Below are 18,364 nucleotides of genomic sequence, written 5' to 3' on the forward strand. Positions count from 1 at the left end.
CTTATCCTATAGATGTACGTCTCAACGAACATTTGAATTAAACATCACCCTCACGTGCTGTTATTGATTTTACTAGGCTAAACACGAAAGTTGGGAGTGTAAACACCTTTTGAGTTCTTACACTTTTAACATTTAGAAACATTCCCGTACCATGTTTAATAAGCGTATTTCAGATTTTAAAAAAATTATTACAAGTCTCGACATATTCTCACAAAGAAACATGTCTCTATTTCATGATTCATTAAATCTGTTCACTTTTTGATATTTCCAATTGTTCCCGGATATCATTGCTCTAATACGTCATGCTTAACACAATATTTTATGCTGTATTTTGTTCTTGTACATACTCTGCTATGACCAAAATGTCAATATTTTTATATCTTCTACATGCTAATGTATACAATATTTTAGATCACGTTTTGTTTCTCCATTACAGTATCTCCCACGAAGAAAGTCATATTTATAAATATGACAAGCCGTTTGGTTTGTTTATATCTGTAGTTTCTAAACAGTATATTTTCGTTTTCAGTTGCAGGATAGCGTACAAGTAAAGTGTACAGTTACAAGGTATTTTGTGACCAGGCTCAAATGGCTGGCATGTTAAAAACGATATTTGGAATTCATCCTTACTCATATGACCTTTATATTCTTTTTATGATTTAGTTACAAGAAATGTGATATTTGTCTATTATATTTCACAATACATTCCTATGGGATTCTACGTACATGATATATTTTGTTCCTTCATTAGTAGTTATTTAGGGTTAAAGAATAAGACGTTTATATTATTTCAAGCTTTAATATCATTTTCCATTTATTAAAGAGGCTGGTAATTTCATAACAAATTTCTGGTATGAAATGGTTTGTTTGTTTCTCTTTTTAATTTCGCGCAAAGCTACACAGAAGCTATCTGCGCTGCCATCCCTAATTTAGTAGTGTAAGACTAGAAGAGAGCATGAAATGATATGCCGGTAGAATGGATTTGGTTGTTATAATATATTGTGTGGTTTTGAACGTTAATACAAGCCCTATTATATAACTTTGGCCCAAACATTTAGGTAGTACGACATTTTCTAAGTAGTGCAATTCAGTTCTAAATCTTCTTTGTGAGTTCAGTGATTGTAGGATTCTCTATCTAAAACCAAAAAATAATCGTTCTATTCATAACTTACATACATGTATTTAAATATCTGTGTGCGTATAACATGGAATAATTCGTAAAGATACTAGTTAAAATTTCCTTAGAAGTCAAATTGTTAATGAAAACAGCTTTATATTATTTTCTCTTCAGGTTTAAAATCAGACAAAAACCAATCACAATGTTACTGAAAAAAAATGCCTTTGTCAGGATACCACATTTTTTCCTAGGGTAATCAGTGACACCCTCTGTGAGCTCCAAGAAAAATCAGTTCCTCCTGTAGTTGTGACAAAAGGGACGCTTAACATTGCATTTTGTAATGCCGTGATATTAGTAAAACGTGTACATGCCATGAATCACGAGAATAATTATAGAATCTGTTGGATACAAAACAGAATGAGATACCAACTTGAAAACAAGAAATAAAAGCATTTTTTTACCTTCATTTTATTCTTATATGCTCTTGAAACAAAACACGTTAGAAGACTCTTCACCAAACATCTAATTTATTAATATATTTCGTGAGTGCAAATCTAACTAAATATGAAGGGATGATGTGTTCAGTTGATTAATTTCAGTTTGATTCATTAAAGGGTAAACAAAATTATTGAGACAAATATAATGAGATGATCCCTCAGAAAATAATGTAACCGTTAAATTAAAATTACAATAACAAACAGTTTGAACTGATAAAGATGCCATAACAAAGAACGAGGTTCATCATGGCCAGGTGGGTTAACGCATTCTACTCGTAATCTGTGGGTTACGGGATCGAATCCCTGTCGCACCAAACATGCTCGCCCTTTCAACTGTGGGGACGCTATAATGTGAGGTTCAATCCCATTATTCGTTGATAAAAGAGTAGCCCAAAAGTTGGCGGTGGGTGGTGATGACTAGCTGCCTTCCCTCTAGTCTTACACTGCTAAATTAGGGACGGCTAGCAAAGATAGCCCTTGTGTACCTTTGTACGAACTTAAAAAAAAGAAAGGACGATACAATGTAGTGATTAAAGTCATAGTGTACCTCCTGTAGAAGCTGCTGTTATTGTGTTTTGAATTTAATTATTTAATCTAGTAGATTCCTAGATATCAAAGCAAAACTAGTTTAGATGTTATTTAATTTTGCAGAAATCAGAATTTTTTTTATCTTAACTTAGGTGAATCTGGGGCAAACAATAATACAAGCTGTAATAAACAAGAAGAATCAGTTCCTTCAGGGATTATTAAACCCAAAAGGTATGTATTCTCAAGTAAATCCTGACTTTTAGCTAAGTGGTTGCCAGGACGCTCTGCTCACAATACCCGGAAAGCTGTCTTGAGCTCCTGTCACACCAAACACATGAAACCCATTTAGCCGTAAGGGAAAATTAAAATATGACGGTCAATTTCATTATTCGTTGATCTAAGAGTAACCCAATAGTTGACAGTGTTTGTGTTGACTAGGTGTCTTTACTTTAGACTACAATTGCTGAAAAGATGGTTGGTGTATATAGCCTACGTGTTGTTTCGCGCAAAATTTAAAAGAAACCAAATCAAATAGACTAAGTATGGAAAAAAATTAAAATGATAAAAATATTTTAAAATAGTTTCTTATCAAATATGTAACAGTTCATGTATATTGTTGTTCTTAGTTGTTTTTTATCTCACCATAATGAACTTATGTTTTGATAAGAATGTGTACTATTGATGATTATAATCTGTTATCAAACAGAAAAACTGTTAACTTGACATTCAATGAAAAGTATGTAATCTAATGATATAATTAGGTTTCATAGTTACTTACATAATCTATGTATTTCTTCAATACATTGCACCTTTGCTGCTTGGCTAAAACTAGTTAAACGCTACCTGTCATAACATCTTTGCCGTCAACATCTTGTAGAGTCGTTTTCACTTATAATTTGTTTTGGGACCTTAATTCTTGTACTTTTGATTCAAGCAGACAAATTTGGTAACATATGTTTTATGTGACCCTGTAATAACCATAATTCGTTATCTATTCCACCATATAAATATTCAAGCACGTTTAATAATCATTTGACGAACCTCAACTACTGTTTTTCTCTATACACAATTGCAACCATTTTTCATTATAAGTAGTTTTAGTGTGGGTATTATAGTAACTTGTGAATGAGAGTAGAGAAGAATATGTTAACTCCATTACATCTGCAATATCCACTATTATCGAGGACCTCTGTATAATACCAGGACTCCACAGTTTGACTGATACACGACAGATCTAGTAGTTATTGAAATACTGTTCATACTGTTATACTGTCTCAACAATAATTGTTTTAGTGTAGATCGTGATGTTTATCAATTTTATCTAAGCTGTTAACCATTAACACTAAGGTACTGATTTATCAATATAACACAAATCATTTAAATAAATATTGATCTTCTCTCATACAATTCAATTTTGTGTAAATATACTATGACAAATTAATTATTTGTAAGTATTGCTTCTATTCCAGTGACTTTGCCCTGAAGAAAATATCACTTAAAAAGAGGATACAGAACGACCTTAAAATTGCGTTTATTCGCAAGCATCAATACAAGCCACACAAGCAGGAAAGAATAAAAGGAACAACAGATCCTCTCGCCCAGACAGAGTCCTGGTGTCACGACTCGTAAGTTCTAGGTTTTTGTGAATTAACTAGGATACCGTATTTTCATACTACATATACTCAACGTAATGTATAGCTTTACAAAAAAAAGTCTGACTGAACTTATCGCTTCTTACGGCCCTCTCAAAAACATACATTTCTTACTACCACAGTTTAGCCGAAGGATAAGCACTAAAGTTTTTGCGATAAATGGCTTTGTGGACAACGTTGTGTGCCTTTTGAATATTTTTTCTCATACGAGTGAAAGCTATACTGACTATTTAACTCTAACTTGAACATCCAATTGACATTTAGTAGGCGTTTTCTTTTTTTGTTTTGTATGAGACTCTCTTACATTTCAACACGAATATTCTCTGGTTAAAAACTGAGAGTTCTTAATTTTCCAACTCTCCTGGAAAATCTCTCAGTAGCTTGATACCGATATTTTCAATTGATGGATATTCTATGCTCACAAGGGCTAAATGGCACGTCAGAATCACTTAACATTCTTAATTCTAAACAACTGACCAACTACTCATTGCCATAAGAAACTTTAGCCATCTCTTATAGACCCGAATAATGGGACTGACTGTCATTACTATAACGCGAGCACAACCGAAATTATGGGCTGTATTTAGCTGCATTGTGGCTCGATTATTAGACACTGAGAAACGCAATCCTGCATACTGAATATCAGCTACTGCTGGCCCGTCCAAGTAGAATATAATAATTATAAATTAATGTTATCTTTTAATCTCTGAAAGGATCTGTTTGAAGGAAGAGTGATGTGAAAAATGCAACAGATTTTAACATGCCCTTTGGGTAATCGACGATTTCTAATTTTAAATACGTTTTATATTAAACTTTAAACTTGTATTTACTTTGTATATCATACAGCTTCGTTGGACTTCTTTGAACAACCATGTCGTAGTTTCTTTTTTGTTTATTTCTTACTATCATCCACGTGGCATGACAGTAATTGGATGTCTCACCTTTTTAATCTATGCTTGTATAAAAGGGAAACAATAATCTGTGCTTTAACAACATTTTCTCTCTCCAAAACACACTCTAGTAGCAATGATAATGAAGAAAGCAAAATGGATAACTCACCCATTGTGGAAATGGATAACTCACCCATTATGGAAATGGATAGCTCACTCATTGTGGAAATGGATAGCTCACCCATTGTAGATTACACGACTGGTCGTGTTATTCAATTTCTAGAGAATGGGAAACGTGTTGTAGAGATAGTAAAGTCCAAGAATAAACCTTACGGATTTTGTCTTGCTAAAAATATATTAAAGAACAGTAATGGTAAGCAGTCTCTTGTTTGTATCGTTATAGCGATAGCGTTTCTTTTATTATTATTATTACAGTAAAAGATGACCTGGAGAGATCACCCATTTTAATCATTTACACCACTTTATGGTGGTGTGTTGTCTGTTTATAACTTAGTTACGAGACAGTAAAATGTTGTCACTTAAGAAACGCTTAGCATTGCAATTTGTACTGCCGTGATGTTAGTGAATCGTGCACATGCCACGAATCACGAGAATAATTATACAATCTGTAGGATACAACACAGCATGAACTTGAAAAGCAAGAAATAAAAATATTTGTTACTATTCATTTTGATTTTATCTGCTCTTGATATAAAACACTTCAGAGGTCCCTTCCCCAAACATCAAGATGATTAATATATGTCGTGAGTGCAAATCTAGTTTGTTTGTTTGCTTTTTTGAATTTCGCACAAAGCTACTCGAGGGCTATCTGTGCTAGTCGTTCCTAATTTAGCAGTGTAAGACTAGAGGTAAGACAGCTAGTCATCACTACCCACCGCCAACTCTTGGGCTACTCTTTTACTTACGAATAGTGGGATTGACTGACACATTATAACGCCCCAATGGTTACTTTACAGACAACGCATCATTTGGGAAGAACAACCGAGACCAAACACGACTAAATTTAAAAATGCAGTTCACCGTATTTTTAAGAGCTTGAAATTTTGGAAAACATAAGTTTTTTTTTATTTTTTAATTTGAATTAAACTTAAGAGTTACCAGTTTCAAATTTACGTGTACTATTATTACTAGAATTAAGAGTTTTTGCTGATGTCATTTGAGAACAATACAATTTCCATGACTGCTTCCTTGAAGTTCATAGCTCTATGTTAAAAATTGATATTGATGTTAAAATTACTAATTGAATAAACGTTTAAAGAAGAAATAAAATAATGGAAAATTTATGTAATTTAAATAAAAAACAGTTTCGTAATTCTGCTATTCCTCATTCTATGTAGATGTAAAGTCTTTTTTGTGTCTGTAGCTCAAAAAAAAAGATTATTTTGAAAAGACACTCGCGTGTGTGTTTTTCTTGTAGCAAAGCCACATCGAGCTATCTTCTGTTGCCATCGAGGGGAATCGAGCACCTTATTTTAGTGTTGTAAATCTATAGACTTACTGCTGTCCCAGTTGGAGATTACTGTTAAATTTCCGAATAAAAGATTCTTCGAAAGTTTTTTCCTGAAAGTGTTATGTATAAACAAATATTCAAAGAGCAATAAACAAGCTGAAGAACCTACATTACGATATCTTACACAAGCGATTTATATTAATTCATTCTAATTTTTTAAAAAATGCATATTTTGTACATATTAGAAGATCGAATTTTCGAGATACAATATGTCGCTGAACACGATTTGTATCTTCAGCTATGGGGGTAATTTTAGAGTGGAATCAATCCTTTTATTTGATTTAGAGTAGACAGGTGAAGACTGATTTCATTCCTTTTGGTCAGCAGCTCTAAATTAGATATGAATATATCTGAACCTTAACAGTCTCTGACACCAGAATCATCAAGGAAGATACACGTAAGAAGGAATTTCAAAGAAAATCGTGACAAAAACATAAGGCTTATTCACTTCATTTAAAGTTGGAATAACACGATTTGGCGTGAACTAGCGTGTATTTTTGTATGGTTTATATTTCGTTTTAATGATTATATTACACAAATGACGGGTAAAGGGAAACAGTATTTGAACATTTCGAAACTTACAACTGGTCTCATCCTCTCGTCACTGACTGACCATTCAGAAAAGACTTTGAGAAAAATTTATTGCAATCTAGAATATTTGTCAAAATAATTAAAGTTAACAATGCTAAAATCAGAGGTTCGATTCCCCCCGGTGGGCTCAGCAGATAGCCCTATGTGGCTCTGAAAACACACACAATTCACACAAGTAAAGATAAATTACCTCTGATGACCAAACAGTGTGCTTTAGTGGAAAGTTTACTGTGAGATCTCACGTGGTGTCCTTTAAACGTCAAATTACCAAGCTTCTTATGTATATTATTCACAACAGATGAGACATATATATTTCAACTTATTCACTATTTCCTATTTTTGTCTGTTACACCAGAAATGTAGGATAAAATGACTCATTCTCCAGTGTTAAACGCTTAGAAAATTGAAGCAACAATTAGTGGGTGTAATTTCAACACTTACATATATATATATATATATTATTTCTTGTGTCTTGTGTGCTTTGGACCGTATAATCAGTGAAGTGATGATTCAGAAAAAAAGTTGTTGGATATATTACTTTAAAAAGCCAATGTGGACTTCACCGGAACATCTAAGGATTATAAGAAGAAAACATTGGTATTCAGAATCACTTAAAAGATTAATGAAATAAAAATTCATATTCTTTTCACGAAATGCGTCGAGATAATAGTAGCAAGTAGAAATTTACAGAAATGGTTTACCTTCCTTGAGAAGAATACTTTGAACGACGTTTGGTTCCATTACTATGTATTTTCATCAGATTGAGATCTATTGTAATTTGCCGTTGACATCCTTGATTAGTAGTTTAATGTGGCTTTTAAAGATGCAACAGCAGCATTAGATTATCGTTCTTAATCATAATATTTAGAAAAACAAAAACGTTCACATGACATTTTAGTGGGGGTGTGGACTATTAGACAGGGGTGGGTAAAATGTTTTGAGCAAACTTGGCATGGGCCGAAAAGTGGTCATAAGGTCGTTCAGCTCATCAGTCGGGTTATTTCAGGGGTTCAGGCCACAACAGCTTTGTTCAGAAACTGAGTTTATATTCGACAACAGACATTTTTTTTCTCAAACATGTTCGAAAACCGAATAGTTCAGGAAGGGAGTCAGTCATTCAAGAGCCGAGATACCACTGTATTTGACTTCATTTTATGTCATTATTCCATATTTTAAGTAAGTTATGGATTCCACATGAACAAAATTCCTTGAATTTGGACTCAAAAAACAATCTTGAGTCAGTTTTGAGTTCCTCGTTTCTACAAACCTTTCTTCATCTTAGCAATGCTGTGAGGATCTTAAAATATGATAATCAGACGGAGCAGTATCTAGTGAACAAGATCGATGAGGCACAACTTCCCATTTTAAGGTCTGAAGTTTTTCTTGGGTCATTTATGAAGTGTGTAGGATTCAAAACACAATCTTAGGTCGTGAAAAATCATTAGTCTTCTATATTGATTAATGCAGTTCTTTTCCTTATCAGTGCTTGGCGTTAGCACTCCAACTAATGACAATATCTTTCAGCTGTGATTTGGATAAAAAATTTGTGATAAACTGCACTTCCCAGATCCTACCAAACACAAGGCAAAACTTTTTTTTTTTTTGGATATAAGCCATTCTTCGGTGTTGGTACAGGTGTGTAACAGAGATTCAACAATTGTCTCTTACGTTGAGTATGCTCATAACAAAAAAAGACACTTCTCGTTGCCACTAACAATTCTTTCCAGAATTGGTTCATGAGCATTTCTTGTTTTCAAAGATTAACAAATAGTGACTCTCTCAACATGTTAATTATCCGAAAACTAGTGTCCAAGTTTTGAAACTTTTACAATTTCGTAGATGTAGGTAATGATTGTTACACGGAGCTGTTGAGCCATTTCTTACATAGTCAACTTTGGATTGCTTCAAATATTAAAATATTGACATTGAGAAAAGGCATAAATTTGCAAGATCTTTTCCTCAAACCGAATGACAACTTTTTGCATAAAAACGTTATTTACTTTCCTACCTAATATTCTCTGTGATAATTCTTTGTATCATTAAAGTTTTGTGCTCTGGTAGTCATCACTACGGTCACAATTTTCCTGTGCGCAGTATCCCTAATGTGTTTCTTTAAGTATTTGTTATACATGCACATATGTATATAATTGAATCGAAAAATTGATATTTCACATTATGTATTTTATTCCATACAACAACTTTATTTCTTTATTTTAATTTTACTGCACTTCTTATTCTCACCCCTCCGTGTGGACTCCTGTACGTGGTGAGGAGACCTCCCAGGGAAGGTTCTGTTCTTTCAGATTACCTCTTCTGGGATCAAAACATCCACCCACGTGTTTACCGTGTGTGGTGACCCGTGAAGGGGAGGAGAAGATCCTGTTGGTTGGGGGTCCAACCACAACACACCACTTTGACCTTGAATTCCTATAGACAGGCAGCCTTGAGGTGGCCCCCCTTGGATCAATTAGCTGGTCCACTTGGGCTATGGTCAACCAGGTACCAGTGTTGAAAGTTCTCAACAGGTGTTGTGGACTTTGTGTCTGATGCAGGTGTTTGGGTGTAGTGCTCACGAAACCCTGTCGTTGCTGCAGTGTCCTTGCTTGACATTGTAGTGCGTTTCCTCATAGGGCTCTATGGTGGGTGGGGTCAGAGGGCACCAAAATTTTCTTTTCTCTTATGGATCCTCCAAACAAACATTTAAATAAAATAGTGAAAAAACAGTCAATAGGAAAACAATCACGTCTTGAAGATTCTGATCAGCAATCTTCAACATCTGTACCACCAGTTGTACCTCATTTTCTTATCCTACATTCTCTTTCAGAGAAACCTTGAGGGCAAATGTCCTCCTTTTTATTCAGAAGGGACTGTAGGGACTTGCTAGCTCTCCAAAGTCAGAAAAGAAGCTGTGATCTGGAGACATATCAGTGGAAACATCCAACAGTTATTGTTGAGAGGGATTTGAATAACATCCCCAAGTCAGAGATTTTAGCTGGGTTCTCCACTCGAGTTTCTGCAGTGAGGCGTTTCTCCACTCACAAAGATGGAGTTACATTACCGTACAATATCCTCATTTTGACATTTACATCACCACGTGCACCTGCCACCATCAAGGCAGGTTATCTTAACTGCAGGGAACGGCCGTACATTACAAACCCTCTCTGATGTTTCCAGTGTCAGAGGTTCAGTCACTTAAAGACGTCACGTCATAGTTGCCTGACATACGCCACTCGACACACCCTTCAAGGCCGTTGCCATCTGTGTTTCCTTGGGTCGTACTATCACTGTTTGTTTTCTCTACCTGTCGCATGGGTCCCTCGAATCAAACTACCTCTTCTCACCCACAGAGCGTCAGTTCCGACAACAGAGCTCCACCATGGACCACCTGATTTTACTTGAAACGTCAATCAGAGAAGCTTTTCTCAAATGACATCTTGCATCAATATTCTTTGACATTGAAAAGGCTTATGATACAACATGGAGGTAAGAAATTTTGTGAGACCTCCATATATATGGGTGATGTGGTAATTTGCCCATTTTTATTAAAACTTTTTAATAGACAGGATATTCCAAGTTCCTGTGGGTTCGAAACTTTCCTGTTCTTTTCTGCAGGAACTTGGAGTCCCTCCGAGCTGTGTTTTGAGTGTCACACTTTTCAGTGTAAAGATTAATGCCATCACTGAACAACTCCCTCTTACTGTTGCAAACAGGCTCAATGTCGATGACTTTCATGTCAGTCATCGAACATGAGGTATACTGAGCGGGAGCTAGACTGTTATAAAAACAAAGTAATTTTTCATATTTTACTTGGGTGCTTCACACACTTCTTTGTTTGTATACCCCCTCACTCTAGAGTATGTAGGACAATTTTTTGGTCTGCATTTTAAGTTTATCCTACTGCTGGTTATGCAGATTACTACTGCCAACTATACAGTTAAAATATTTAATGAAGATCACAACACTTTTTTAAATTCTGTGTAAAATATAAAAATCAGATTACATTTGTGAAATTGCCTACTTTTAAGTAGAGGAAATTGATAAAGACAATGAATTTCATGGTATCATTAGTTTTTCCACAGTGTATAATTGTTTACAAGTATATACTGTAGAAAAACTAATGATACCATGAAGTTCATTGTCTTTATCAATGAATTTTTATACACTTTTTCCACAGTGTATAATTGTTTACAAGTAACTTCTCTTAGGAATTAAAACCAACAATCCTATCACACACGTAAATGGAAGAATTCAATGAAAGTATTTATATTTAAAAGAGTATCTTAAATGTATGTTCTATTTATGCTGTATATTTTCATACATGTCCACTACAAATGTTTGGTACCTTCATTATTTTGTGCCACTTACATTTTTGACAAGCAAGTACATCTGCATACCTTCTCTTTTATTACAGAAAAACATATTTCAAGGGACATAATACTTCAGGTATAAACATTTCAAATGTAAAATATTTTTTGAAAACAAATATCAGTATCATGAGAAAGAGTAAGAAAAAGAAAAAAATCATTTGTCTTAGAAATCTTATATACAACAACATGCACACTATATTTCATCAGGAACACTACTTAACATAAGTATAGAAGGAATGAAATTACTGCTTTTTAGAAACTTAAATTAGGTTCATGCTGAAGAAACTTCAAACAAACCTTCTAATTAACAGATGCTTTACAACCAATAGCAATTCAAATTGGCTTGAAAAAAAAGTTTCCACTTTTATACTTGTATACTTATAGTGAGTATAATTATCTTGATACTGTAAGTCCTAAAACCAAATCAAATTCCTAAAACAAGAATTGTTGAACCCTTTACAAGTGAAATATATTTATCTGTAACTTGGTAATCACATTCAATATTTATTTTCCTTAAACTTTTGTCCAGAGTGAAACTTAGTTTGTGCAAACTATAATGACAAGAAATGTTATAATATTTTTAACTTATTCTGGGATAGTTCAATAGTCAAGAGACAGGGTTAAAATCTCCCTTATGTAAAAATGTTTTTCATATAGCTACTTACCTCTGCACCACTAAGAGCTATTCACTTACATACAATTACCACATGCCATCAACCTTGAACAAGCTCCCACGTGCAATATAACAGCTCATGACAATCACACTGCTGTAGCCCTCAACCAATGGGAAGGTCACACAATCTCTATATAAGCACAAGTTTTCTCTTGATAAGGCAAAGAAAATTAACTGGAAGTCAGAAAGATCAGGAAAGAATTGTCAGTTTTATTTGTTTTGTTTTTATAAGAGTTCAGAATTGGCAATGTCAATCATATTCCCAGAAAACTTTCATTTCAACACTGGCCTCTTAGAAGGAGGAGATGGGTTTAATATTTTCCATTCTCTTGTGTTCAATACAGATTTTTTTAAGTAATACCTGTGAGGTAAAGACAGCAACTTGGTGGTTTCCCATGGCACCAGGAATGAGAAGTGTAAGATGTTGTTCTTCATGTAACATTGTATCAGATGACTGTCACCTTCTTCCCTTCACTTTATTTTTTCTTATCAATGAGAAATTTTCAATGTGTTGAAATGTGTACATTAATCAAGGTACCATAATACGTATATAAACCACATGAAAATGACTGGAAAATAAAACAAACAAAAGTTATCACACCAGATCTTCTGGGTATACAGGAGAATAAAAATTGGTGGGAGACAAAATCCAGAGAAAAAGGAAACTGCATAATTATATAAGTTATGGAAGACGAATGTGTTACTTTTAGTTCACATACCAGTCTGTGAGATCGCCAAAGACAAACAACGAAAAGAGGCTGTGTTATGTTGAAACTGGCAGGAGATGCAAAAATGTCTATGGTCTGACTCACCCAAAGAAGAATATGCAAGATGGATCAGTTGGTGATCATAAACAGTTAAAGCAGAAAAGGATAAATCTAGAGAGTTCTCTAATGAAAAAAGTGATTCAGAGATGATAAAGAAATGACAGGAAAAGAACTGATTGATTGATTTAGTGTTTTATGGCACAAAGCAGCGAGGCTATCTGCACCAAACATCCAGTAAAAAGGTAAAAAAAAATTAAATGTAGCAAAATACATAAAAGGAAATGATGGTGAAACAAAAAATCATTGAAAAACAGAAAAAGCATAAAACCAATGTTTACACCTAGTCAACAATGTGAAGAGAGAGAGCAGAGTAAAAGAAGTTGTAAAGGACTTTCTCTAGCAAAATGGTAATGATCATAACCCACCAGGAAGACTAACAGGTAAGTACAAGAACCACGATCAGTCACCTGCAGTTGGCCTTTCCAGTCCTGGTTCCGGGTTATGTGCCATAACAGCTATAAACAAAATGTAAAATAATAGAAGTTTTAAAAGACATATAGCGAAATCAAAGTAATGAGTAGCCAAATGTCCAGTAAAAAGGTAAAAGGAAAGTAAATGGAGTAAAATTCGTAAAAGAAAACAAAGGTAAAAACAAAACAGCAATTAAAAACAGATACTTGCATAAAACCAATGTTGACATCCAGTCTATAAAGTTGTAAAGGATTTTCTGTAGCACAATGGTAATGATCATAACCTGCCAGGAAGACGAACAGGCAAGTATAAGAACCACCGTCAGTCACCTGCTGAAGTTGGTCTTTCCAGTCCTGGTTCTGGGTTATGTGTCATTAAGGCCAGTACTAAAAGGTAAAGTAATAAAAGTGTTAAATGACATGCAGCAAAAGTGTAATAACACCTCACCAGGACGACTAATGGGTAGTTCAAACAGCAGCATTAGTCACCTGAAGTTGGTCTTTCCAGTCTTGGTGTTGAGTTATATAATGTTCTGGCCATTTTACAATGTCAAATGGAACTTGAGAGAATGAAACTGTAAAAAGGGAACCACAATTAAAAAGTGAAATGAATAAATATCCAACACTTAAATGAGATTAAAAAGATTAATGGTCATTAAAAAACTAAAAACTTTATCAAGGTGGACAGTGTCACCATCATCAATAACACTGTCCAATGTTACAGATAAACCCTGGGAAAAAACATGTTTAAAATAATGCCGTCGTTGAGAATCGTAACAGCAGCTGCTGTATAATACAGCCAGTTACCGCTGCCACACAGTCGTCTATTGATGGCTGATTTACGATGGCAGGATCAAGTTCTGCGAGAGCAGTGAAAGTGGACCAGTCTGCCTGATCCAGCTTCCACAGGGGCACGCGGGTAGGGTGGCATCGACCACGCCAGTCTCTCTCAAAAGGATAGAAAAATGATCACTGCCTAGTGGATTACTGTCAACCCTCCATGAAAAATGGGAGAATAATGAAGGGGAGCAAACTGAGAGATCAATAGCAGTAAAGGACTGAAGGTGCATGAAAGTAAGTGGAAGAACCAGTATTGAAAAGAGAAAGATTGTGATCAGAGAGCATCCGCTCTACAGATCAGCCCCTCCCATCAATAATAGCACTTCCCCAGAGGGGATGATGTCCATTAAAATCTCCTAGGATTAGAAATGGAGATGGCAACTGTTCAACGAGAGCATCAAGATCTGATTGATCATATGTCTCTCCAAGGGACAGGTACAGAGAACAAACAGTGATGGTGTGACCCAAGGAAACACGGATGGCTACAGCCTACAAGGGTGTGTTGAGTGACAAAGACAGGGTGGGCAGATGCTGATCAACCAACAGTGCCACCCCTCCATGCACTCGACCATCACACAGCCTGCCATTTCTGTACAGAGAAAACTGCCGAATGGTGACAGTATCAGCAGTTTTGAGAAATGTTTCTTGTAAAGAAAGACAAACAGGATGGTAGGAAGCAATCAGCGTTTTGATATCATCCAGATTAGAACGTAAACCTCGACAGTTCCATTGTATCAAGGTGGCCATTTTTAAGAACGGGTAGGTGAAGTGGCTGGAGAACCCTTCGGTTTACGACCACGTCTTTTTTCCTTACTGTCCTTAGTCAGAGGAGGTCTATCAACCTCTGTGAATCCTGCCCTGAGTCGAGTGGGCAGGTCTTTGTTACTGGAAGGGGATTCCAGTGACTGAGGACGCGAACGAATGATTGTTTTGCCTCTTGGGGTGGGAGAAAAAGATGTATCAGAAGAAACGCCTGTATTTGAAACTGAAGGATGTGGATCTTTAGGTTTGTTGGAATATGTGGGCAGAACAGAGACAGAGATGGGTGTGGAAGTCGATTCATCAACCTATTTAACCATGGAGGTCAAAAGGATTTTCATTGGTTTTGAAAATGATTCTCTTAGAGGCACAGAGAGATCTATCTGCACTCCCACTGTAGTTGTGGAATGAAGTGCAGCAGCATATGTTTGAGATAAAGTGGTGGGCAGCACTTCCCGAGCCTCAGGATAACTAATGTTATGTGTCGTTTTCAAACGCTGCACCCATTTTTCCTCCAACCATTTTGGGCAAGAACAAAAGTAGGAAGGGTGAGAACCATTGCAGTTGACGCAATGTGGGACCATGTCACAATCATAGGCATCGTGGTTCTTGCCACCACAACGAGCACATGTCAGGGAACCACAACATGATGTCTTTGAGTGGCCGAATCTCTGATATTGGAAACATTGAAGAAGGTTTGGAATGTATGGCCGTACCCTGCATATGAGATAACCTGCCTTGATGGTGGCAGGTGCACGTGATGATGTAAATGTCAAAACGAGGGTATTTGTTGGCAGTGTAACTCCATCTTTGCGAGAAACTCCTTGAGTGGAGAGACCAGCGAGAATCTCTGATTTAAGGATGTTCTTCAAATCCCTCTCAACAATAACTCCTTGTGATGAATTCAAGGTAGCATGAGGGGTAACCTCAATAGGTACATCCCCAATTGCCTTTGAATTCAAGAGGAGTTCTCTGTGTTGGGATGTGAATGTTTCAACCAATATGTCTCCAGATCGAATCTTCTTTACTGACTTTGGAGAGCCAGCAAGTCCCTCTTGTCCCTTCTGAATTAAAAAGGGGGACAATTGCCCTAAAGGTATTTCCAAAAGAGAATGTAATATAAGAATATGAGGTGCGTGTGTTACAGATGTTGAAGATCGCTGTTCAGAGTCTTCAAGACATGGTCACTTACCTATTGACTGTTTTTCACTATTTTATTTAATTTTTTGAAGGAGGATCCATAGGAAAAAAGAAAAATTTCGGAACCCACTGACACCACCCACCACGGAGCCCTATGAGGGGATGCACTACAAAGTCATGCAAGGACACTGCAGCAACGACAGGGATTTGTAAGCACTAAACCCAAACACCAGCATCAGGCACAATGCCCACAACACCCGTTGAGAACTTCCAACACTGGTACTTGGTTGACTCAAGCCCAAGTGGACCAGCTGATTGACCCAAGGGGTCACCCAAAGGCTGCCCGTCTACAGGAATTAAAGGTCAAACTGGTGTATTAGGGTTGGACCCCTCAACAACCAAGATCCAGTCCTCCCCTTCACGGGTCACCACACACAACAAACATGTTGGTGGATATTTACATCCCAGAGAAGGTAACCAGACAGAACAGACCTTCCTTGGGAGGTCCCCTCACCACGTACAGGAATCCACATCGAGGGAACAGTATAAGAAACCAACTTTATGGGGACAACAAAAAGACTAGAATAAAAATCCAGAGTAGAGTGGGAGACAGATTCTATAATTCCTTCTGTTAATAACGAAGATATAGATGATCAGTGAGAAGTGGATAGCAAATAGAATAAGAAATGTAAAGTATGAAAAAAGAAGATTGAAATTATGAGGTAGGACATACAAAGCCCCAGGTTGTTAGAGAAGAAAGAAAACTGGGAGATGAAGTGAGAGAGGAAGGCACTGACAGGAGCAAAGCCTGGGACTGGTTCCAAAGAAAAATAACCTCTGAACTCTAAACCATGGATTCCAAAGGGTTGGGAGCAATCTCAAAGGGCAGAACTATAAAAAACAATAGACAAGACAAAGCACCTAGATATAAGATGGAGGGATATGAACACCAAACTAAGGAAATACCAAAAACAAATAAATCAGAACAAAGAGAGAAGGGGAAAAGTAAAACTAAAGTAACAAACTGATTTTAAACCATCTGTAAACTAGGGAACAGAAGTATGGTTCAAAATATGTTTGGCAATGAAAACAGTACAAGCAATTGGAAGTATCAACCTTCCTCAGATGACTCAGAGAAAGGTAACAGGCAGAGGTGGTAATAAAACATCGTGTGGTGGGCTGATCAGTGGAGACAGCAACACCAATCTGACATACTGAACTCAGTCAGTCAGTCAGCTACAGCTAAATATGAAGACCAAAAAAAAGAATAGCAGACTGTATATTCCCAAAAAGTAGAGCCAGTGGAACCCAGTGTACAGACTCTGAACTGGAGAAGTGTGGAAAGACCCTGTTCAGGGCTGAAGTATCAGATGGTGAATAGCATACAGCATGTTCAAGGCCAAGGTCCTGGGAGAAACTTAGATAAAGATGTTCAGTGCCCTTATACACTTCATATTTCAGTCGGTTGGATAAGTTTTACTACTGTGTATATTTCACAGTTATATTATTATATAATATAACTATTATATAGGGTCAGAAAGACATTGTGAAGTAAAAGCAGACAAATTGGAAATGTTTAGAAAACTGAGACTGTGCTAAAATAAAAATTGTAATTGCATTTTCACAATCTGCAATTATTATGTACTTCCAACATTTGTTTCACTACTTTCATTACAGTTGGTGTTATGGTATACAAGATAAGAGAGCAAGTTTAAAGTTCTATGAAAAATAAAAAAAATGATATTTCGAAGGCATAATGAGTAATGTAAATTAAACATAAAAAACCATTAGGTGAACACAAGTAATTTTATTCTTAGCATAAAAAATCACACTTTACACAGAATTACTTGAGAGAGAATTCATAAATTAATGGATAAATGTTTTATGAAAGCAATTTACTTGAAATATAATTTCAGTTTACAAAAGGATTGTAACATTTAGATAAACATTTGCCAAAACTCATGATGATACACTTTGTATATTTAAAATATTTCAGTAGTTTATGTAGTTTCATGTTTATATGGAGATTACAGAACTGGTCAGAATGACCAAGCACATATACAGGTTTAATAAACTACTCTTGATAGGAAAACTAGGAAAACTACTCTTGATAGGATGCTGTAGAAAATTACTTTTTCTAAATTTACTTGCTGCAGTTAATTTTAAAACATGAGTGAGGAATAAAATCAGGGAGAATGTTTATAATACATAATATATAGTTTGTTTTTCAATGGCCCAAAACTAATATTTTTTGTTAAAATACAGTTTACTACTAATTATTTGGTATTGGATACTTTTGTATTAAGGTGGTTAATTACCTCAGACACATTTCAGTTACATTCTTAACCATACTGTTGCCAAGTTTTTCTACATTTTATATAAAATCATATTTCTTTATTGAAGAAATTATAATAAATAAATTTTATTACCTTAAAATCCTTTTCTATGGGTAAAGATTAAGTACAGAAAATCTTAATGGTTTACATAAAAAACATAATTAAAGAAAAAGTTATTAATTCAAATTCTGTTAAACATTTATGAA

The 18,364-nt window shown here is 35.5% G+C and overlaps 1 long non-coding RNA gene across 1 annotated transcript; it reads left to right on the forward strand.

The window, feature by feature from the left end:
* Positions 1–1,266: 1,266 nt before the first annotated feature.
* LOC143243186 (uncharacterized) lies at positions 1,267–6,270 on the forward strand. The gene is made up of 3 exons (XR_013024152.1): positions 1,267–2,373; positions 3,612–3,767; positions 4,816–6,270. It is a non-coding gene; the product is annotated as an uncharacterized LOC143243186 (long non-coding RNA).
* The last annotated feature ends 12,094 nt before the right edge of the window (positions 6,271–18,364 follow it).

Source organism: Tachypleus tridentatus, unplaced genomic scaffold (genome assembly GCF_004210375.1).
Source record: "Tachypleus tridentatus isolate NWPU-2018 unplaced genomic scaffold, ASM421037v1 Hic_cluster_2, whole genome shotgun sequence".
In the NCBI taxonomy this organism is placed as follows: domain Eukaryota; kingdom Metazoa; phylum Arthropoda; class Merostomata; order Xiphosura; family Limulidae; genus Tachypleus; species Tachypleus tridentatus.